General features: G+C 39.3%; 1 protein-coding gene across 7 annotated transcripts in view; it reads right to left on the bottom strand.

Moving 5' to 3' along the window:
- ELK3 (ETS transcription factor ELK3) overlaps positions 1-25,116 on the bottom strand; it is a 56,897-nt gene that overhangs the window by 19,913 nt on the left and 11,868 nt on the right. For 2 of the 7 annotated variants that reach the window (XM_058191930.1, XM_058191931.1), the window contains exons 2-3: positions 8,559-8,798; positions 568-730 (exon numbers count right to left, since the gene is read on the bottom strand). The exons of 2 other annotated variants lie outside the window; for them this stretch is intronic. The gene's annotated coding sequence lies outside the window, so the exon portion shown is untranslated. The remainder of the gene's footprint in view (positions 1-567; positions 731-8,558; positions 8,799-25,116) is intronic. 3 more of the 7 variants (XM_058191933.1, XM_058191932.1, XM_058191934.1) reach the window with 3 other exon arrangements.

Genomic DNA, 25,116 nt, shown 5'->3' with positions numbered 1-25,116 from the left:
ACTAGCCAGCAGATTTTTTATTAAAGGGGGATAATTCTAGAAAGTGTAACCCAGTTACAAAAGAGATATACATTTGCCTTAAATTCAAATTAGTTTCAAATACAACGCATAAGTAGGATTTTATATGTAAGTATATGTAAGTATACAAGTAGCCCTTGACTTACTATAATTGGAACCATAAATTCATCATACGGTTGTGAGTCAAGGCATCCATGTGACCAGAAGTAGTTTTCTGATCTTTTTTGCAGTGGTTGTAAGCAAACCACTGTCATGGTTGTTAAGCAAATATAGCAGTCATTAAGTGAATCCAAAAAACATCATGAATCGCAGTCACTGACTATAGAATGCCACGACTGGTCATGAAGCTGACTTGCCTGACATGGTCAGGTATGGTTTGCTTGCTAATAATCCCAATAACTACTTCCAACATTGCATTCATCTACGATTTATTTAACCAAAGTCAAATATTATGCAAATGACACTAGGAAACTATGTTTTATAATCTGGGAAACATGAGTTCACATAAAATAGTACACAATATACAATAAACTTAAAGTTGCTCATTACCACATATGAACTAGAGCCGTTGTTCTAAGCTTTAATTTATAAATTAAAGTGTTACAGAGGACTCTGTTATTCTTGGCAATCACCATAGATCAAGGCGCCTTCAAACAGATAACAATACCATGTTGTTTCAGAGTATGCCACTGTCGTATCTCTTACTGTCTTCCTATAGAAAAATGAAGTTGAAATTAGTAAGAAAGTATGGGCGGGCTGCAAATGGAATTACCAATCTTGTTATAGTTTGTTTACGATGCATTGTGTAACTGAGCAAAACTTAAATATATCCAACAGTTTCCCTATGGAGACTGACCTGAACTCTTAATACATTTTAGCAAGCTGAAACCATTTTGATTTCAGTGAACATTATCCTCCTTTGACTTTTTAGCTGTTGTAATTAGTTGCAGTATCTGACTTTATATTTTACTCTTTGTACTAGTTTTTAGTTTTAATTTTTAGTTTTATTTAGATTTTTATACCGTCCTTCTCCCGAAGGACTCAGGGCGGTGTACAGCCAAGTAATAAAACCATACAATATACACATTAAAACAAAAAACTTAAAACCAAGCATAATTATATAAATGGCCAAAATTTAAAACAGTCAATTTTAAAACCCTAAAATTCATACATAGCCCCAATAAAATTTAATAAAACTTTTAAGCCAGTCCCGCTTGAATAAATAAATGTGTTTTCAGCTCACGGCGAAAGGTCCAAAGATCAGGCAATTGGCGTAAACCAGGGGGAAGTTCGTTCCAAAGAGTAGGAGCTCCAACAGAGAAGGCCCTACCCCTGGGGGCCGCCGGCTGACATTGTTTGGCCGACGGCACCCTGAGTAGACCCTCTCTGTGAGCGTACAGGTCGGTGGGAGGTATGAGGTAACAGCAGGCGGTCCCGTAAGTACCCGGGCCCTAAGCCATGGAGCGCTTTAAAGGTAGTGACCAAAACCTTAAAGCGCACCCGAAAGACCACAGGTAGCCAGTGCAGTCTGCGCAGGAGCGGTGTTACATGGGAGCCACGAATGGCTCCCTCAATCACTCGCACAGCTGCATTCTGAACTAGCTGAAGCCTCCGGGTGCACTTCAAGGGCAGCCCCATGTAGAGAGCATTGCAATAATCCAAACGAGATTATACTAGTTCCATTGTTGTTGTTAGTCGCGAAGTTGTGTCCCATCGCGACCCCATGGACAACGTCCCTCTAAGCCTTCCTGTCTTCTACAATCCCCCACAGTCCGTTTAAGCTCACGCCAACTGCTTCAGTGACTCCATCCAGCCACCTCATTCTCTGTCATCCCGTTCTTCTTTTGTCCTCAATTGTTCCCAGCATTAGGCTGTTCTCCAGTGAGACTTTTGGTACTGTCCATGGGGTTTTCATGGCAAAGATACTGGAGTGGATTGCCATTTCCTTCTCCAATGGATCATGTTATGACCTCTCCATCTTGGGTGGCCCTGCACGGCATAGCTCATAGCTACATTGAGCTACGCAAGCCCCTTTGCCACGACAAGAGAGGTGATCCATGAAGAGGAATTCCATTGAGAACCCCTCAAGTATACTTCAGTATATATAGAAAAAAGTTATTTAAGAAAATATGTGTTCTTGCAAAAATAAAAACCTTGAATTTAAATAAACTATACCTTCATCAGTAACACATTAAAAATTCATTATGTATAAAAAAAATAACCCGAAGGAGGCATATTAACTCTTGCAATTTTTAAAATTGTTTATTATTTTGTTTTGGGGATGGTACTTAAAAGTATAGAAAGTAACACTGACCAAAAAATTGAAAGCAACAGCAAAGTCTTAATGAATCCCTAGTTAATAATTACTTTATTCTTATTTAATTAGCATTTTTGGTTAAATAGACAAAGTAATACATAAAATGTCTTTTCCCACAGAAATACTGATTTTAAAAATATTTTATGTCATCTTAAAATTACAAATCTCATATAATTATGGGCATTTAATTTTATATTTTGGCTCTTTATTTTTTCTGCTTTCTTATTAGTGATTTTTTTAAAAACATTTTTGAAAATTATCCTTATCTTATTTTCAAATATGCTTAAACCCAGAGTCAGGCTTGGTTAGGGTTTGGATCTAAAGTACTCTAGCTGAATATTTAGATCTACTAGGAAATCTCAGAATTGTAGACTCACCTGGCAAAATTAAAAAATATTCTTGGCAAACTTGGTTTCTCTTGGTGCCAAGGTGACAACACAGTCTTGTCCAAACCAATAAAGAATATTTGTAGCTCAGGGTTGAAATGAGGGGTTCTTCATGCTCTCTGAGCTTGCTTGTTTCCTTGCAGAGGTTTCATTACCCAAACTAAGTAACATCATCAGTCTTGACTAGCACTGATGCTGTTACCTAGTTATAATAATGAAACCTCTGCAAGAAAACAAGCAAGTTCAGAGAGCACCAAGGACCCCTCTTTTAAACAAAGTTCATATAACGTGTCTGCCACTAGATGGCACACAATTTCTGTCTCTATATACTATCCGTTCTTTTGTACTTCTTAGGCAGTAAAAATGTCACATTTCTTCTGCAAGATCTTAGATAAACTACACAAAGAACCACTTCATATGATTTACGAATGTATCAGGCCCTTAGTGCAGCACAGATAGGATTTTAAATTGCTTGTGTATAAATATTACATGTATGTATATATGTGTGCCTGTCTGCGTGTGTATGCGTGTATAACACATATCCATATTTATGGCAAATAACCAAGCCATCAAAAATGTTTTATTAACTTCCCATGGAAATTTACTGAGAAAAATACTGAATGTACAAAAATATCAATTCCCACTTCAGCAAAAATCATCTCTGATTTTTTTTTCACTGCCCCAAAAACTTAAATTCTCCTAAGGGGGAGGGGCAAGAAATCCCAATGGGGGATCAGAGGCAGGAATTTGTTTCATTTATTGCCATTCATATAATGCAAATCAATAGAGGTTAAGTAGGGGTTTTAAAGGCATTCTAATTTCTCATAATACTTTAGCAATTCAAGGTAAATTCTAACAGAGATTAGAGGTAAAACCAGAGGTGAAATGTAAAATTTGTTACTACCGGTTCTGTGGGTGTGGCTTGGTTGGGGGGGTAACGTGACTGGATGGGCGTGGGCATTTTTTTTTAACTTTTAAAAGCATTTTTTCTACACCCTCTTTGGCCAAAGAGGTTGTAGAAAAAATGCTTTTAAAAGCCTTTGACGATCCCAGCTGAGCCGCACAATCATCAGAGGCTTTTTTTTTTACTTTTAAAAGCATTTTTTGGCCGAAGAAAAAATGCTTTTAAAAGTAAAAAAAAAAAGCTCTGATGATCGCACAGCTCAACTGGGCATGGTGTGGGGGGGGAGGGATTTTTGCTGCCGGTTCGCCGAACCACCCACCACCATTGCTACCGGATTGGACAAATGCTCCAAACCGGGAGCATTTCAACCCTGGGTAAACCCACTTCTGTGTTAAGATAAAAGTAGCAGGAATGCCCTGAGAGAAGCCCAAAATCTTCCTTTATATAAACTGCAGTGTAGCAGAAGCTATTCTGGACCCATTATGTGAAGCCTAGCTTTCTAGAGAAGTCTATATTGCTGGGAAAGAAAACGCAAAAAGAGGATGACTAGCAGCACGTGAATGGCCTCGGTATAACAGCGTTCTGTGCCCTTAGGCACACATCATGGTCACATGACCATGGGAATGTCTTCGGACAATGCTGGCTCCCTCAGCTAAGAAACAGAGGTGAGCACTGGCCCCTACAGTCAGACATGACTGGAAAGGGGGAAACCTTTCTCTTGAGAGCAGCAGTAAGTGTGCCATGGGAGGATTTGAAAAAACAGTTTAGGAACAGGTTTTCCTGGAGAAAATCTCTCCACCTGGACACTAAGAGTTGACATCATCTGGATAACACATAAGAGTACATGCAATACATGTAATAGTTCATTCAGGTTTGTGCATTCACATGTTCATTTCCATTTTTAAATTAAAAGGTAATACCAAAAGGTTTTGGGTTTTACAGCCTTAGCACTATACCCGAGTGTAGTGTATAGTATATATATATTATATAGTATAGTATATAAGGTGAACCTATGGCATGCGTGCAAGAGGTGGCACGCAGAGCCCTCTCCGCTGGCACGCCTGCTGTCACCCCAAGTCAGATCTTCATGGTGTTTCATGAGCTTCTGTTTCCCTGCAAACAATGAAACGGGAGCTCATGAAAGAAAAAGATCTTAGCTCTTGCCATGCTGCCGGTGTTGGGATGCCTCACCTCCCACTGGCCAGCTAGTCTAAAGGTCTCTGCTGTGCATGCGTGCATATCCGCGCATGCACGTGCACATGTCCGCACTCATCCACATATTCACACATGTCTAAGTGTGGGCACATGTCCACGCGCACACACACCTTTCAGTTTGGGCATGCACGCACAGAGTTTGGGCACTTGGTGTCTAAATGGTTCGCCATCACGCACTATACTTTTTTTCATTTAGATCAGGGTTTCTCAAAACTGTGGGTCATTACTCTTGGAGGGTCATCAGCAACTTGAGGGGAGATTATATATATATATATTTAAAAAACTGCTCATGCTTGCATTAGCAATCTTGAGTACTAGTAAAATTCACTCCAGACATTGCTGTTCACTTTGCTGTTTTTGAGAACTCAATTATATATAAATTAAAATCTAAGTATTAAAAGTATATTACAAATTAAAATGCAATTAACTGCATTTTAATTTCTAAACAGCATATTTATTTTTGGCAAAACCTAATCTAACTCCAATGAAATCATTAGTGTTCTGAATAGGAATTCAAACCAGGAAAATTATAGTAAAATAATTTGTAATTCTTGCTATTTTGTACTCTGCAAAACATTAGTTATTTATCAAATTGAGATATCATATTAATACCCCCCCCCAAAAAAAACCCTTCTTTTAACCAAATCCCTTTTACCTTGAAATTAATTCATTAGTATTTACTTATCACATAGCAGGATGATAAAACACAATGTAATAATCTCCATTTTGCATGTACCCCATTCTAAAAGCCTGATAAAATATGGACCTATCATTAAAGAGCATTAGCCAACACAATTTGTCCCTCCAGATGCTTCCCTATCTTCTCAGGTGGTTTAAAGATTATCGCTTCATAGAATGTGAGGGTGTGAAGAGATATCGGAAATAAACTAGTCCAAATCTTCATCTAATGAAGATTCCACTACTATAGCATTCCTGACATATGGTCATCAGTATTGGCTTAAGTACTTAAGTACCGTAAGTCTGCTACTTCTCTAAGCAGGCTAGATAGTTCCATTGTTAAACAGTTTTTAGGAATTCCTTTCAACACCCAATTGAAAACTTCTTCCTTAATATAAAATCTCTGTTCCTTTTTTTCTCTTCTGATTATACTCTAATCAAGTCTAGTATAATATTCTACATAATGTATCCTTTGAGACACTTTGAAACAGCTATTACATCTCTCTTCAGTCTTCTCTTTGTGTCCAGGCCAAACATACCCAAGGCCCCATGCAATTCCTCCTAAATTTTTCTTTCCCGGCCCATTATCATCTTTGTTTCAGTCATCCAGACATGCTCCAACTTTGTAAATGTCTTTTGTAAAATGGACACAAAATGCCTAAGAGCAGTGAATATTGACCCCGACATTGTACTTCTGTTGATGCAACTGCTTTGAGCTGCTGGGAGTCAGGTGGTACATGAATAAAACAAACAAACGAATACTGCATGTATAAGGTTTGCAGCTGAATGACACTCATGTTCACCTCAACTGAACTACCATGATTCTTTTCAAATGTCCAGATGTCCAGTATGGTCTCCCCATCCTATTTTCATGTTTCTAACCTACCTAAATTAAGGACATTTTCTTTGTTCCTCTTGAAATTCATCTTGCTGGTTTCTGCCAGTTTTTGGGGGGTTTCTTCAGATCTTCCTAAAGGGGCGTCTGTGGCTCAGACTGCTAATGCAGTCTGTTATTAACAGCAGCTGCTTGCAATTACTGCAGGTTCTAGTCCCACCAGGCCCAAGGTTGACTCAGCCTTCCATCCTTTATAAGGTAGGTAAAATGAGGACCCAGATTGTTGGGGGCAATAAGTTGACTTTGTATATAAATATACAAATAGGATGAAGACTATTGCTAACATAGTGTAAGCCGCCCTGAGTCTTCGGAGAAGGGCGGGATATAAATGCAAATAATTAAAAAAAATCTTTAATATAGTCATCTAAGGCATTTGCTATTCCTGTTATATTTATGCATTTGCAGATAGGCACATTATTCTTTTAACTCTTCATCCATGTGATTTATTAAAAGTATTGAAGTTCAGATCCTTAGATTATGCTCCTCAGAACTTCAGAGCTTATAATTATGCCCATATAGCTTGCTATCCCATCTTGATACTGAGCCATTGATTTACACTTATTGATTACACATGTTTTACTAATTCTATGTTAATTTAATAGTAATATGGTCTGGTCCACATTTTGTAGTGGGTCTCACTAAGCAATGCATTTTTCCAATTATTCACAAGCTGACTGCTTAATAACTTCTTCTAAGGTTTTGCCCGGTATCAGCATCCAGCTGATCACTCTGTAGCCACCTGAGTTCTCTTTTACTCATTGTTTATTTGCAAATTCTATTTCTATAGGACCCCATTGGTATTTAATGCTGGGCAACTTATATGGGTTGAAAAACAACAATATAACCAAGTCAAAAAAAAAACACAACATGCCACGGATTCATAACTATTCATAATAAACTATTCTAACTCAGTCATAGGCCCTCATAATGTCCTAGACAAGTGTCTTTGATAGGAAGAACATTTGCCTGTCTCCGATCGGTTAACACTATGCTCATCTTCTATGATTGCTCATAGATCACTGGAGGAAAACCCCAAGAATACATCCATAAGCTTCTTTATGGCTCGTAGAGGTAAATGATCTGGTTCTCCAGTTTTACATTCATTCATGATAGCTGAATATTTCCTATATTTTTATTTATCTTGAGTTGCCACTCTACTTTTCCATCAGATGTTTTATTTAGGTCTATTTGAAAAAGTTCTCTTTTGGGGAGAAGAGCAAAGCAAAGAAATGAGGAATTCTGCTCTCATTTCATCACTTTCTCTTCCATTCATACGGATACAAGCAAAACCATGCTATTTTTTATTGTTTTTAAAGTCTTCCTGACACTAATGTTAAATTTTCACTTATCACCAAAATTAAATGATGTCCAGCAAAACTTTTTTTTCCCTGAGCTGGGTGACGTAGGGCATTGTTAGTTTCCCATTCTCATTAACACTCACAGCTTCCGCTATTTCTGTAGGCTGCAGGCAGGAAATGAGAAACAAGACCAGAGGAAACCTGGCCATCTACATCTGTCCTTGTTTGCAATCTCAGCTCTAGTTTTATTTTGCTAAAAAACATCTCTTAACCCCCGACATGCCAGTTCAATCCCTATTATATACTTAATCTTACACTGTTATTCTGCACTTTTCTCTGTAATCCTGTATACCTTGATTATGCTACATAAAGTAGTCATAATTAATGAAGATGAAATGAGTTCCTCAAACTTGGTATCTAAGAAATTCCTGGCCCAATGATGAGATTATACACAAGGGTTTTCCCACGTTATCTAAGCTATATTTAGATTTAAACAAAGTTTGTGAATAGGCTATGTTGGCAGCATTCATGCATAAAGCTAAGTTATAAATTTAAACCATGAATCGTAAGTTTATATCACAAATGTATAGTTTTATGTTAATTGCTAGGTTGATCCAATATGTTAAGTTAAAAAAGAAACCAAATAAAAATATACGTTGTGGTTTAGCCCAATGTCTCAGTCACAGTTGCCTAGGTCTTCTATACTTGGTAATGTAGCATTACAAGTTCCCCTTAAATTAATGTTGTAGATTATTATTTATATTCAATCATTTGGTGAGAATAAATGACCTTCAATCTACTTATTTCAGGAATGGACATACAGGAACAGCAGACGATGAAAACTTACCAGATGAAATAAAGAAGATGCTTCAACAGAAACAATTTTCCATAAAGAAGATAAACAAAGGAACAAACCCAGTGGATGAGAATCACTACCAAAAACAAGTGTCATAGAAGATATGCTGCATAGCTTTGAGGCCCTCACAGAATAAATAACCTCTGATTCTTCAGAAGAAGAAAACTCAACACTGTGGAACAGGAGACAGGACATTAGATCCCTGAAGAACAAACAGGATACAGCAGTGCCCTGAAAGTAGACAAAGAGAAGAGTCATGACAGTTGATGACATCCTAGATAGAATAAGGAACTGAAACAAATACAGTACTGCAAAAATTTATCCTTGAAGACTACTCAGAAACTGCAGCAACTGGCTAGCTGACTGGCTGGCTTTCAAGAGTCACCCTAGATATCTAGGCTATGGGCTCACTGTCTACTAACAGGCTTTTGTTATAGAGCAAAAATTTAAAGAAATGCAAAAAGAGATATTGAAAATTAAAGCCCAGAATAAGGAGTTCAGTGAAGAAGTGGTGGCAGGATTTAAACGTTTAGTAGATTGTACCATACAGTTGGATGAAAGAATTGAAAAAATTAACCAAACCAATTTGAACTTGGAAAATAAAATAGAAGAGGTTAATAATAAAATGGAAAAGGCAGATGAAGAAATAGTTTTGATGCAATATAGAATAATGGAGTATGCCTTAAGAGTGCAAGGATTGAAAGAAAATAATCAAGTGAATCTAAAGGAGATTTTTGCAGAAGCTTTTGCACAGATATTTGGAGAACAGCCAGTGGATTTTGGAGCTCAAATTGAAAAAAATTATCATGTTAATTCCTGGCTGGCTAGACAGAAGCATTTACCAAGAGATGTTGTGATCTATTTTATAACCAGAAGGATTAGGAATGGAATTTTACAAGCATCGTATAAAAATAAAATTCAAATATTAGGACAAGAGATATTAGTGTTGAAAGAAATTCCTCCTAAAATGTTAAGAAATAGAAAGGAGTTTGTTTTTTTGATGGATGAACTTACGAAACAACAGATAAAGTTTAGATGGGATGTTCCAGTTGGGTTAACGTAAATTATAGAGGAAGGAAGTATCGCCTCAATACAGTTTTTAAAGCAAGAGATTTTTATAATAATATATTAAAGGTTGGAAGTTCTCCAGTGTCAGAAGTTAAGATGATAACAGACGTAGAGATGGTAAAAAAGGGGGAGGAGGAGATAAAACAACTACAATTTAAAGATGGGATAGTAAATGTTGAGGAAGAAATATTGGAAAAAGCAGAGGATGTAAAAGTGCAAAGATTGAGTCAAGCAGTTATTAAATCCAAAGAACAAAGAGCTAAGAAGCAACAATTTCAACCCAAAAGATTCTTTTTTTATGGGAAAGGGTAAATTACAATTGAATTTTTTTTGAATAGAATGATAAAAAGAAGAATAAGTGGAATTAGTTAAGTATGAAAGGGGTTTAAAATATTTAGCAATTTATAGTGATAAATGTTATAGCTTGTATCTGTTTGAATTTAAAAGTTGGATATATGACTGTAGTAATGTTACTTGATTATATATGGTGGAATTGTTAAAAATTAAATTATTTTGGGTAAAAATTGATTTGGGGGATAAGAAATGTAATTAGTTAATTGTATGAAAGGGGTTTAAAATATTTAGCAATTTATACTGATAAATGTCATGGTTTGTATTTGTTTGAATTTAAGAGTCGGAGATAGGATTGTAGTAATGTTACTTGATTATATATGGTGGAATTATTAAAGATTAAATTACTTCCGTTGAAAACTGATTTGGGGGATAAGGAATGTAATTAGTTAAGGGTTGTATGGAAAAAATGGGTAAATGTTTAGAAAATTACGATGTTGGGTTTTATTATTATGTATGATGGATATATAAACTTGAGGGATTATAAATTTGAGGGACTATAAGATATATTGAAAGATGATGTTTATTATTATGTATGATGTATATATAAACTTGATGGACTATAAGGTATACTGAAGAATAACTTTTGATATTACAATATTGGGGGAATATTGCTTATTATTGAAGATTGGACGTTAAAATTAGTGGACCCAGATGAGAAGGCAGGAACATTAGTGTACCTGAAAGACCACTTACAAAAGATAAATATGGGAATGGAGAAGATGGATTGACTTTTAAAAAATACTGGACTGAAATAACTTGACCCAGACAAGACAGGAACATCAGAGTGCGCGAAAGACTATTTACGAAAAATATACACTGGAATGAAGAAGATGGACTGACTTTTAAAAAGATATTGGGTTGAAATATTGGAACACTAAATAGTTCATGAGGGAATAGAATGTAATTGTATTAGTATTAGTATATTTTCCTTTTTCTTCTTTTTTATGGGAAAGGAGAGTTAAAGTTTCAGAGGAGGGATGGGAGTTTATGGATAATTAGTATATTTTAGCTTATGATTGTTAGATACGATACCCTGTATTTGCTCTGGGAAGTGTGGGGGGGAGGGTTTGGGGAAGGAGGGAGGGGGGAGGAAAAAGGGTCAGGGTTGGGGGGAGGGGGGATCTATGGGGAAAAATTTTGTAAAACTTTTTTAATAATAAAAAAAAAGATTTATAAAGTCCATGGTCGTTTATCAATTCTAGATAATACATATTGGGGGAAATAATGCTACCAAGGGCACCTAAAACTGTATCACCATGAACTCTAAATATCCAGAAAGAAGCTCAAATGCATTTTCATTCACAGAATAGAACTGCAAAGGGAAAGAATAATTCAACTGAATGAAACTGTTTCATGAGAGAAATTTGGTTTCTGGGACTATAGTAAGATGTGGATACTAGATTACTAATATAGGATGTGTGAATGTAATGAAGTCTGGTACAAATTTATCTGAAAAAGTGCATAAAGTTGAATTGTGAACTGAATCCTGTATGGGTAGGATATCACATTCTTGAAATAAACATCCCTGTGAATTACAGAAACTAGTTTGAGTATTGCTGTAATGGAAACACCAAAAATTAGAAACATCACTGAACAGCCAGCAGTTCGATCCTAACCATCTTAAGGTTGACTTTCATTCTTCCGAGGTCAGTAATATGAGGAGCCAGATTGTTAGAGGTAATATGCTGACTCTGTAAACTGCTCAGAGAGTGCTATAACGCACTGTGGAGCGGTATATAAGTCTATATGCTAATGCTATTGCTATTTTCCAGGATTATTTTGTTATATGATAATATGGAATAGCATAAGGAGTGAGCTGGACATATCTTTATTGTGACCCATAGAAACTGTATACAAATAGGACAATGAACATATGCAAAGATATGTTCCATATCCATTGGAATCTCATAAGCAAAATGAATTCTAATTCATCAATAGACCTATAGATCTAAAGACCAAAAACTGCTTGTCTAGGTTATATTAACATTTCATGTAAAGTTCTTTAAATAATATTTTAAATTTATTTATTTATAAGTTTTGTATATAACCCAGTCCCTTAGCAACTCAAGATAATGGACAGAAATAGAATTAAAAGAAATAAATTTAAGCCTAAATATTAATAAAATAATACATTTTGAAAGAATGGAAAGTCTGGCATAAACAAATGTAAAGAAGGTGTCTTGCTTCAATTCTAATGGCAGTTTGTTCCACAACATGATCCGTGAATGAAGATAGCAGTATATGTGTTAGTTTACACAAGAGTAGTTGTTGGGTTCTATAATATGCAAGGCTTTATATTCCATGTAAGCAATATAATATAAAGGTTTGGAAGGCAATTGCCAACCCAATGAAGTTGTTTCAATAAGGAAGTTTTGTGGCAGCATCAAGAAGCACAACACATTATTTATCTATCACATTCTGGGCAAACAGCAATTTCTAGACCATCTTCAAATGACCTTTAAGGTACATTCTAATAATCCTAATCAATATCAGGTAGTTGATTTGTAATACACTCCTTACTAAAATGTTACAAGGCTGTCCAGCATGAGTGCTAAATCCAGAGGAGCCAAAACTAATCCTTAAAGATCAGAATGGATTCTACCCTGACATTACAATATCCTTCAAGACTTGGCCAGTGCTCTCTGAGAGCATTGAGTCTTTGTTTTTTGTTATGTTGTATGTTTTCTAATTGTGAATGATTCTGTCTTATTGGTTTATGGTCCTTTCTTAGAGGGAAGCTTCTACATTTAATAAAACAGAAGTGCACTCAGATCCCGAAATGCCCCACAGCATTTCTCCTGAATTCTGAAGTTCAGCCCTTAGACTCAGTAACCACTCCATCTTGTCAAAATTGAGTTTTGCCTGTTAAGCCACATCTAGTATTTTATAGCCCAGAAACATTCAACAATGAACATATGCAAAGATATGTTCCATATCCATTGGAATCTCATAAGCAAAATGAATTCTAATTCATCAATAGACCTATAGATCTAAAGACCAAAAACTGCTTGTCTAGGTTATATTAACATTTCATGTAAAGTTCTTTAAATAATATTTTAAATTTATTTATTTATAAGTTTTGTATATAACCCAGTCCCTTAGCAACTCAAGATAATGGACAGAAATAGAATTAAAAGAAATAAATTTAAGCCTAAATATTAATAAAATAATACATTTTGAAAGAATGGAAAGTCTGGCATAAACAAATGTAAAGAAGGTGTCTTGCTTCAATTCTAATGGCAGTTGTTCCACAACATGGTCCGTGAATGAAGATAGCAGTATATGTGTTAGTTTACACAAGAGTAGTTGTTGGGTTCTATAATATGCAAGGCTTTATATTCCATGTAAGCAATATAATATAAAGGTTTGGAAGGCAATTGGCAACCCAATGAAGTTGTTTCAATAAGGAAGTTTTGTGGCAGCATCAAGAAGCACAACACATTATTTATCTATCACATTCTGGGCAAACAGCAATTTCTAGACCATCTTCAAATGACCTTTAAGGTACATTCTAATAATCCTAATCAATATCAGGTAGTTGATTTGTAATACACTCCTTACTAAAATGTTACAAGGCTGTCCAGCATGAGTGCTAAATCCAGAAGGAGCCAAAACTAATCCTTAAAGATCAGAATGGATTCTACCCTGACATTACAATATCCTTCAAGACTTGGCCAGTGCTCTCTGAGAGCATTGAGTCTTTGTTTTTTGTTATGTTGTATGTTTTCTAATTGTGAATGATTCTGTCTTATTGGTTTATGGTCCTTTCTTAGAGGGAAGCTTCTACATTTAATAAAACAGAAGTGCACTCAGATCCCGAAATGCCCCACAGCATTTCTCCTGAATTCTGAAGTTCAGCCCTTAGACTCAGTAACCACTCCATCTTGTCAAAATTGAGTTTTGCCTGTTAAGCCACATCTAGTATTTTATAGCCCAGAAACATTCAACAATGTAATATATAGTTATATAATAAAATCCATTCTCTGTGGTTTTCTCATTTCTCCATTTTTTACAACTGCACCTCTTAAATTATAATGAGGCATTTTTCCCATAGTTGGATTTTTAAAGTTTTTTTTAAAAAAAAAACAAAATCCAGCTGAACCTTAGAAATACTTTTCTCTGAAACTGAAACAAAATTAAGTGATATTTTCAAATCTTCAACAGCAGCATCATACTTTCTCCCCACCAAACCTCCAATATGTTGACACTAAAAATCTAAATCTGGACTTCCGCCTATTATATTTCAGAGTTGTCTTTCTGGAAAAGCCAGATAATAACTTAAAGGTAGAAAGCCCTGCAGCACTATGTAGATTGTTGATATTTAACACCAGACAAGTTATCTAGAACGTATAAAGGTATTTCAAATGAATGTTGGAAATGCAAATATAAATATTGGAGTAGGATTCATATTCTACAGAAGATTCTTAAAGTGAATATAAAGATAAAACCAGAAACTTTGGAGGTGAGGGATTTAATGGAAAAAGACTTGGGGGGGAAAAATTTGGAACTTGGATGTTATATATGTTGAAGGCAGCAAGATTGCTTTATGCACAAAAATGGAAGAACACTTTGATTCCCACAATGGATGAATGGCTGCAAAAGTTAATGGAGTTAGCAGAGATGGTTAAATTGACTGCTTTGATAAAAAGACAAAAACACAAGTACTTTTGTTTCTACTTGGAAACCGCTTCTGGACTTTGTGCTCGAGGTGGAAAAAAATGATACTTTGGGTTTTACCAATTAGATAATTTGTTGTTATAGAAATGGCTAGTTTATACTATTATGTAAAAGTAAAAAGTTTAGGTTTGATGCAGTAGTGGGTTTCAATTCCGTTCGCTACTGGTTTGCTCATGGCTGCACGTGCACACAACACTTCTGCGCATGCGCAGAGACATCCAGGCAGGTGGGTGGAGCCTCCAACCACCACTGCTACCAGTTCACCCAAACCGGGATGAACCGGTAGCAACCCCCCATTGGTTTAATGTTACCATTTTATTCTACTGCGCCAAAGGGAGTCAGAAGACAATGCCTTATCTTTCTTTTTTCCTTCTTTTCTAGTTTTCCCTTCCCTTTTCCATACCCTATTATTTCCTATTATTTGCTTTTGTATTTTTTGTATTTTATATTATAAACTAATAAAAAGGGTAAAATAAAAAAGTAAGATAAAAATCTAAATCTGGACTTCTGCCTAATACGGTATATTTCAGAGCTTTGTTTCTGGAAAAGCCAGATAATAGCTAAAAGGTAGAAAGTCCGGCAACACTACATATTGGAAATATTTTTACAAATTGTAGTTATTTTGCATTTTCCAAGATGGCTTCTGTAAATAGTAAAAAACCAAATTGACTGGGTAGACAAGTAAACTTTTAAGGTAATCAAGACAGAAGCAAAAGCAGAGGTGGGCTGCTGCCAGTTCAGACCGGTTCAGGCGTACTGGTAGTTCTGACCAGCAGCTGGGCCCACTCACCCACCCTGGTGCTATCCGTCCTATATAATCACCTTTTTTCCGATGCTGTCTGCATACTTGGAAGGTTTTGTATGCACACGCTCACATTTTCGGTTCTGGGCAAACCAGTTATTACAGTATGTGATGCCCACACCTGAACAAAAGCCATCATTGGAATGAGCACAGTAGGATTCATCTATCTATCTATCTGTCTCCATATTGGTCTATAACGATATGTATCTATCATCTGTCAATCTGTCTGTCTGTCTGTCTATCTGTCTCTTTCATTTTTAAAGGATAAAACAAAAGATTTATTAATTTTCTTAATTCATCCAGGTTTTATGCGTCTTTGCTTTTTTTAAAAAGAACTTTTCTCCTAGCAATAAACTTCTCATTATTTATGACAGCTATTTTTATTCCACGTTGCAGGATACCAGTTCAGCCAAATTTATTTACAAGTCATATCAACAATTATAACTTAAGACACAACAAAACAAAATATCTGGGCAAGAAGAAAGTGGAAAGAGGCCAACTTTTTCCAGTCTCCTTTTCCATTCCCAGTGCCACTGCATGATTTGCCTATATCCATTTTCTGGAGATATCCAGAAAAACATTTTTTTAAAAAAACTGAAATTTCACAAGAACACCAAACTCTAAAAAGATTTCTTTTGCTTTCAGCATGTATTTTTACTTAATTTGTAGATTCAGGTAAACTTTTAATATAATAAAACATTATATAGCTTATAGCATATTTGATCCAGGAGAAGGGCCTAATATTTGCTAAAAGTATTATCCCAATTTCTGTAGGTTTTTTTTTCTATTTTAAAAACTTTATTACTTTTCACTTGAATACTTAATAAACTCTTTGTGAGATAGGCAGGCATATAAATGAGAGAGGGGGGGAGGGAGGGAGGGGGAAGGGAGGGAGGGAGGGAGACAGACCAGACCAATCCAAGATATCCAAATAATCCATTAAAGTGCATAGAATTTTTCATTTATATGGGAGTAAATTCTTCAGTGAGGAAATTAGTTTAGGGTAGGATTATTTAGACCAGGGGCAACCTTGGCAACTTTAAGATTTGTGGAGTTCAACTCCCAGAATTCCTCAGCCAGCAAAGCTGGGAAGTTGAAGTCCACAAGTCTTAAAGTTGCCAAGGTTGGAGACCCCTGATTTAGACAGCCTGTTTGATGTAATGGTTAAGGCACCAGGCTACAATAAGGAGACCATAAGTTCTAGTCCTGCTTTCAGCACAAAACCTAGCTGGGTGGCCTTTGGCCAATCACACTCTCTCAGCCCTAGGAAGGAGGTAATGGCAAGCCACTTTCAACAACATTATATCCAATTAATATAGTTGATGCATATTTTTAATTTTATATATATATATATACTTCAAGATATGCTGTTTTATCTATGACATTTGTTTGTGTATACTGTTGTGACAAAAAGAAATAAAAAAAAACATTGCCAAGAAAAGGGCAGAGACTTGTTCAGGCAGTCACAGGAGTCAGCACTGTCTCAAAGACACACACACACACACAAAAGGATTATATAGGGTTGCTTACTTAATCATAAAATTTCAAAGCTTGACAAAATTCCTGAGTTAGCAAGAAAGAATATACAAGTGCACACAAATAATTATCACATATACATAACCATATATCACTTTGGGTATCAGATTTGTTTGGTTTCTCTTATACAACCAACCTGGGCTAGAAAATAAGTTTATTTTGGTTTGTTTGGTTTCTCTTATACAACCAACCAACCAACCTGGGCTAGAAAATAAGTTTAAGAAAAAGCAGGGAATACAAGGGAAGACAAAGGATAAAGTGAATGTCTGAGGTCAAAGAAATGGCTGGAATACCCTTGGAAGAGCTATGGGTTTTGTTGAAGACAGAGCAAGATGGTGAGCATTTGTCTATACAGTCATTAGGATTCAAACACAACTCAGCTGATATAGACATCCATATGTGCATTAAGGTTGTCTGCAATAACACAGTCCAAACCAGGAAGTTTGATTCAGTGCATGGATTCTATTTCCTGGATTGGGAACAGGAAGGAAATGAAGATAGTTCCTACTTGCTAATATTTTTAAAATACTAGTTGTTCAGTGTTTTAAAAAATAAGCAGTTGGAAAAGCACGTAAATCTACACTGATTTGAAAAATTAATAATAATAAAATAAAATGCATACAGAATTCTAATACTTCCTGCCCCACTCATATGGTATGCATCTGTACACTGGCACAACATTCGTTTGCACACAAAAGAACTTCCAGGTTCAAAGCCAGACCATATCTTTATATTTTCCATATGTATCTCTATTGTTGTCTTCTCATGGCAATGTGGCAGTGATAACTATTTTGCTGACTTAACATAAAACCATTTTCTTAACATTTAAAATATTATAGATGTGAGCAGGATCAAAAATACAAGGCTATAATTACTGCTCTGTAAGCCTACTACAGTGAACTACTGTATTTACATGTTCACTGAAATATATTTTACTCCTATTTATCTAGCAAATCTGTATTTTAAAGCTTTTAAGCATACTTATTGCCTTGATTTTCTTGAACCATTTCATTTATCTCATCAGAAGGTAAATTGTACAAATATTAAATGGGATAAAAAAGGACCACAGCTTTAATCCTGCTGAGAGCCAGCAATATTGAATAGAATGGGGAAGTACTTTCAAACTTTAGTATATCACTGGAAGTCCCAAATACAAGGATTATTGGAATATGTTGAAAGAAAAATATGCATATATTTTCAGATTCTTGTTTCTAATTTCCACTACCTGTCTCCCTCTTGAAAAAATAGTGTTTTGTCTGCTGATATATGTTATTGCTTACTCAAGTTCATGACATAATAAACTAGTTGAAGCTACAAAGTGGTATTTTTTAATAATGAAAATTTAAAGATATAGTTAATTCCATGATATAAAGAGGTTCAAGAAACGGTTTCAGTTTATTAGACCATTTTAAAAAAAAAACAGTCTTGAAAATGAGTGTAGTGAATTTGGCTTTCTAGAGGAAAGCCAAAATGTCTTGATCTGTAGATTACTAGAGGTATTTCTTCATAGATATCCAGAGTGTATGCTTGAAATCGCAGGTAATCAGGGACCCAATTCATCTAGGACAGTGATGGCTAACCTTTTCCAGACCGAGTGCCCAAAGCGCCCGTGTGCCTGAACCCCCAAAATGCAATGCTCGCATGTTCCCCGCTCCCCGCGCATGCACACCCCACAAACATCCCGCTTGGCAAAGACCCAAAGATCAGCTGGCCAGCGAGAGATGTGTGTGCATGTGCAGCAGAACTGAACCGGGGTGATGGTTCGCATGCCATCAGAGAGGGCGCTGCGTGCCACCTCTGGCACACGTGCCATAGGTTCACCATCATGAATCTAGGTCATGAGCATATGTAATGTGATATGGCATAATAAACATAATACTTATGTTTTGTCATGGTCAGATCACTCTATGATTGCCATAGAATTAATCAGTGTTGCCAACTTCCAAAGGAAAAGCAAATTAATTCAACCAGACTGCCCAAATACCTAATGGATCTTCTTGGCTTCCAAAGGATCCCTGAGGATTTCCCCAAATTTATAGTTGGCAGTTCTACTGAGAGCTTAGACCCATCCTAGAATGTGGAGATGGCAGCAGCCTTGGACAGGATTGCACAGCTTTTCCTTACTTCACAACCAATAAGTTATCTGAGTTCTGGTAGAAGAAACATCAGAGGAGACACCTCAGGTATGTGTGTAATTCATATTTATTAATTAATTAATTAATTAATTTTATTTATTTATTTATTAGATTTTTATACCGCCCTTCTCCCGAAGGACTCAGGGCGGTGTACAGCCAATTATAAAAAACAATAACAATATACAATTAAAACAAAAATTTAAAAACTTATTCAATAGTCGGCTGAAATTTAAAATAATTAAATTTAAAAACCCTTAAAATTCATAAAAAAATATAACCCCAATTAAAAATATTAAAAAAATTTAGGCCAATCCCGCTTGAATAAATAAATGCGTTTTCAGCTTGCGGCGGAAAGTCCGAAGGTCAGGCAATTGACGCAAGCCAGGGGGGAGTTCGTTCCAAAGGGTAGGAGCCCGCACAGAGAAGGATCTTCCCCTGGGGGCCGCCAGCCGACATTGCTTGGCGGACGGCACCCTGAGAAGTCCCGTTCTGTGCGAGCGTACGGGTCGGTGGGAGGCATGAGGTAACAGCAGGCGGTCCCGTAAGTACCCGGGCCCTAAGCCATGGAGCGCTTTAAAGGTAGTGACCAAAACCTTAAAGCACCCGAAAAACCACAGGTAGCCAGTGCAGTCTGCGCAGGAGCGGTGTTACATGGGAGCTGCATTCTGAACTAACTGAAGCCTCCAAGTGCACTTCAAGGGGAGCCCCATGTAGAGAGCATTGCAATAATCTAAGCGAGAGGTGATAAGAGCATCCCGGTCAAGGAAGGGGCGCAACTGGTGAACCAAGCGCAACTGGTAAAAAGCTCTCCTGGAGACGGCATCAAATGATCTTCAAACGACAGCCATCCATCCAGGAGAACACCCAAGTTGCGCACCCTTTCCATTGGGGCCAATGACTCGCCCCCAACAGTCAGCTGTGGTTGCAGCTGGCTGTACCGGGGTGCCGGCATCCGCAGCCACTCCGTCTTGGAGGAATTGAGCTTGAGCCTGTTTCTCCCCATCCAGACCCGTACGGCTTCCAAGCACCGGGACAGCACTTCGACAGCTTCGTTGGGGTGGCCCGGGGTGGAGAAGTACAGCTGCGTGTCGTCAGCGTACAGTTGGTATCTCACCCCAAAGCCACTGATGACCTCGCCCAGCGGCTTCATATAGATGTTGAACAGGAGAGGCGAGAGAATCGACCCCTGTGGCACCCCACAAGTGAGGCGCCTCGCGGTCGATCTCTGCCCCCCGTCAACACCATCTGCGACCGGTCAGAGAGATAGGAGGAGAACCACCGATAAATGGTGCCTCCCACTCCCAAACTCTCCAACCGGTGCAGCAGGATACCATGGTCGATGGTATCAAAAGCTGCTGAGAGATCTAATAGGACCAGGGCAGAGGAACAACCCCTATCCCTGGCCCTCCAGAGGTCATCCACCAACACGACCAAAGCTGTCTCTGTACTATACCCGGACCGGAAGCCGGACTGGAACGGGTCTAGATAGATAGTTTCATCCAGGTACTGGGGTAGCTGCCATGCCACCACACTCTCTACAACCTTCGCAACAAAGCGAAGATTGGAGACTGGACGATAATTTCCCAAAATAGCTGGGTCCAGGGAAGGCTTCTTGAGGAGGGGTCTCACCACCGCCTCTTTCAAGGCGGCGGGGAAAACCCCTTCCAACAAAGAAGCATTTATAATTCCCCGGAGCCAGCCTCGTGTCACCTCCTGAGTGGCCAGCACCAACCAGGAGGGACACGGGTCCAGTAAACATGTGGTGGCATGTAACCTCCCCAATAACCTGTCCATGTCCTCGAGAGCCACAGGATCAAACTCATCCCAAACAATCTCAACAAGACGCGTCTCCATCCTCTCACTCGAATTATCGCAATTTTGGTCCAAACTATCCCGAAGCTGAATGATTTTATCGTATAGATAACCACTAAACTCCTCAGCACATCCCTGCAAGAGGTCATCCCGCCCCTCCTGATGAAGGAGATAGCGGGTCACCCGAAACAGGGCAGCCGGGTGGTTATCTGCCAACACAATGAGGGTGGAAACGTAAGAACGTTTTGCCTCCCTCAGTGCCACTAGGTAGGTCTTAGAATAAGACCTAACTAGTGTCCGGTCAGCTTCGGAACGGCTGGACCTCCAGGTACTCTCTAGGCGTCTTCTCCGGCGTTTCATCTCTCTCAGTCCCTCAGAGAACCAAGAGGCCGGTTAAGATCTACGCTGGGTCAGAGGCCGCAAAGGCACAACACGGTCCAAAGCCCCGGTCGCGGCCTGTTCCCAGGCCGCAACTAGTTCTTCAGCCGTGCCATGGGCCAGATCCTCAGGAAACGGCCCAAGCTCCATCAGGAACCTATCAGGATCCATCAGGCACCTGGGATGGAACCAACGTATTGGTTCCGTCTCCTTGCGGTGGTGGGCGGCGGTCCGAAAGTCCAGGCGAAGGAAAAAATGATCTGAGCATGACACAGGTTCTGTTACTAAATCTCCTAATTCCAGATCATTTAACCACTGTCCAGAGATATAAATCAGGTCCAGTGTGCCTCCCCCACTGTGTGTAGGGCCATCAGTTACTTGAATCAGGTCCAAGGCCGTCATGGAGGCCTGGAACTCCCGCGCCGCCGTCGATGACAAGCCGGCCGATGGCAAGTTGAAATCCCCCATGACCATGAGTCTGGGGATCTCAACCGCCACTCCGGCAAGCACCTCCAACAACTCGGGTAGGGCTGTAGTCACGCAGCAAGGAGCCAGGTACGTGATCAACAGACCCATCTGATTCCTATGGCCCCACTTCACAAGGAGGGATTCACAACCGGCTATCTGAGGCACAGTGGACTCCCTCGGCTCTAGACTTTCCCTAATCACAACCGCCACCCCTCCACCCCTACCTCGGTTGATGGAATGCTCGGAAACCCGAAGGGCACAGTTCAACTAGGGGTACACCCCCTTCCGTGCCCAACCAGGTCTCCGTAATGCCCATAAAGTCCGCGGACTCCCCCTGAATAAGGTTGCAGATCAGGGGGGCCTTATTGACCACGGACCAGGCATTGCACAACATCAACCGAAGGCCCAAGCTCTGAGGGTCTTGGCCATCCGGGGAACGGGTAAGAACTGAGGGGCCGGAGCGCGTGATCACTTTTAAACAGCGAGCACATGCTCCCAGAGAACGATACGGCCCCTCGCTTCCGCCATATCTGCCTCTCCCACTTACCGTACAGATGGAACGACCCTCTACACCAGGAACAGCCCCCTCCCCCCGCCTTCGGACCAGGTAGAGTGACGCCGCGAGCAAGCGCAGGGACTGGACATTCCCTCCCCGACGGGTTTTTTCCCCCACCCCTCTTTTTCCTCCCCCCCCTTAAAAAACCCTTCTTTAAAAACCTATTTAAAAACCCCCAAAGGTTCTTCTTCAACGCATGCCACCTCTCTGGATCCCAAGACCCTTCATTAAGGCAGGCCCTCGATAATACAGAGGGCCATTCCTGCGAGGCGGGGAAACCTCGCAGTCGTAAGAGTTCGAGAGGCGAATATTTCATGGAAGATTAAAAATAACAGCAGAAAAAGGACCATCCCTAGCCAGCATAAATATAACAGTTAGTCATAAACCATCCCCATCGACTGCTTCATCCCTATCAAATTATTGTTCTTGTTGTTGTTGTTATTGTTGTTGTCATTGATGTTGTTAACTTATCCAAGGCCAGTACGGCCCACAACGACGCCATCAGGACCGATAATGCCGTCTCTCTACTGATATCACTGATAAGCCACAGAAAGTGCCACAGATGGAAAATTGCGACCAGGAGTCGAGCCATGGCCAGGAGTTCAGGCCGGGAAACAGCTGATGACTCTCACGGCCGAAAGTCAGGCCCCACCATTACAACCGCTGATGATAATTGCGACCTGGGGAACAGGCCAGACCAGGCCGGAATGCTGCCCCGTATCCCAAAATGGCTGCAGGACCCATTAAGGCTAAAAGATCAGAAAGATCAGCTAAAATCCAGCAGGTCCCAATAACAAAAGGGGAACTTCCGCCGATCAATAGTATTAGGCCGGACCTCGCAGAAGAGCACCATCGGGGATCAGGCTGCCGTGGGCCGCTGATGAAAATCGCGGTCCAGTGCGCCGCTACTGGGAAATCACAATCTAAAGCCAACAGCCAGATCATAGTCAGGGACCAGGCCAGTGGAACGACTGGTAATCGGTAATCAGGTTGATGGAAATTCGGGCTGATGAAAGTTCAGGCTGTTGGAAATTCCGCCCGCTGATAACGCCAATGACAAATGTGGCGAAAAAGACCGCCCGCCCGAGCCGCCGGTGTCCGATGCCGCTGATACCAAATGCGGCAAAAATTCCAGCCGCCGATGTCATTCGTGGCTAGTAAACAGCAATCCGGCCGGGCCATCTTCAGACAACGCCGTTCCGCGCCCCCCAAAATGGCCGCCGCCATCCGCTGCTCGTTTGAAACTCCAGCCCCGTTCTCGGCAACCGAGGATCCGACGAGGACCAAAGACCTCTGCCTCGGCTGCCGACACGATGGAATCCGAGGCGGAGGGCTCAAGCAGCTCGGCGGTTGGCACATACAGCTTCTCGGCTTAGGGAACCCTGCCTGCTGTCTCCATGAAGATTAAATCGCCGCCATTCTCATGCATGCGCAGAAGAAGAAGGTGAAAGACGAAGAGTGAATCTAACCAAATATAAGGGAGAGCTCAGATTTGAGTAAGCATCATGGTAATAGAGACAGAGAAACCGCAATACTATTTGAATGCTGTTATTACATCCTCAAGATTCCTGCTGGGGAGGCTTATTTAATGTGACCCAAACTCATTTGGGAAGAATGAGCTGGAAGAACATTTGTTAGGCTGCTCAATGAGATCGTGTGCATTTAGAGGATAATTCTTAGTAACTGCAAAAGGTATTCTAAGGAATTTAGAGGAGTCACATGGAGATGCTTGCTAGACAGGTTCTAATGAAGTAGCAGAGGCTATATATTTCAAGGTTATTTCAAATTTTAAACCTGCTACCTTGAAAAAATTAAAAGGACTCTCCACAGCACATGCAGCTTGATCACTGTCTTTCCCAGAGAGGTGATAACAGGAGGCTAGTTTCAGTTAGGAGAAAGAATGATACTATTGGTCCTGGAGGAGGCTGCAGTTGTAGATATCTCAAGAGGAAACGATTTTCTGGATTCTTTTCAGCAAGGGTTTAGATCGGGGGTAGTCAACCTTTTTATACCTACCACCCACTTTTGCACCTCTGTTAGTAGTAAAATTTTCTAACCGCCCACCAATTCCACAGTAATGCGCCGTGTATCATCTGTGCATGCCTCTCGTGCATCGTGGATTGGGTGGGAGGGGGCGCCAGATACCAGCTCTGCTTGTCTGTTACAGCTGGATGGTGTGGGGAGAGATGCGCAAGCTATTCTGGGACAAGGCTTTTTTTTGCGGTCGCATTATAGCACCATTTAGTTTCACTTACGTAACGTGAACTAAACTTATGCGCAGGCGATACAAATAGTATATTTTCAGAAATTTAAATTGTCACAGTGAATTTTATGAAAACTTAATGAAAATGTTTTTAAATAATGCTATTAATTTTTTTTAAAAAGTCAATTAAATTAAAAAAAAGGAAAGTGCTTCAGTATCGGACAAAAACCCTATCGCCCATCAAGAAAGCTGGAACGCCCACTAGTGGGAGGTAGGGACCAAGTTGACTACCACTGGTTTAGATCTAGGTATGGAATGTAATTCATATTAATTTTGCTTCTGGATAACCCGTGGTAGAATCAGGATAGGGGAAATGTAACCCTATCTTTTCTTGACTTCTTGGAAGCCTTCACTATTATATTTTTCGGGATTATCTGTAAGGGTTGGGAGCAAAATACACTAATTGAAGTGGCAGTCTTTTCAGAGGTTGCTAAGAGAGGATACTCACTAGCATAAAAATATCAGTAAGTGGATTGTATTCAGTTGCATATTTGAATTCC

Source organism: Ahaetulla prasina, chromosome 7 (assembly GCF_028640845.1).
Source record: "Ahaetulla prasina isolate Xishuangbanna chromosome 7, ASM2864084v1, whole genome shotgun sequence".
NCBI classification, from domain to species: domain Eukaryota; kingdom Metazoa; phylum Chordata; class Lepidosauria; order Squamata; family Colubridae; genus Ahaetulla; species Ahaetulla prasina.
This window is presented reverse-complemented; position numbering and strand designations above follow the sequence as displayed.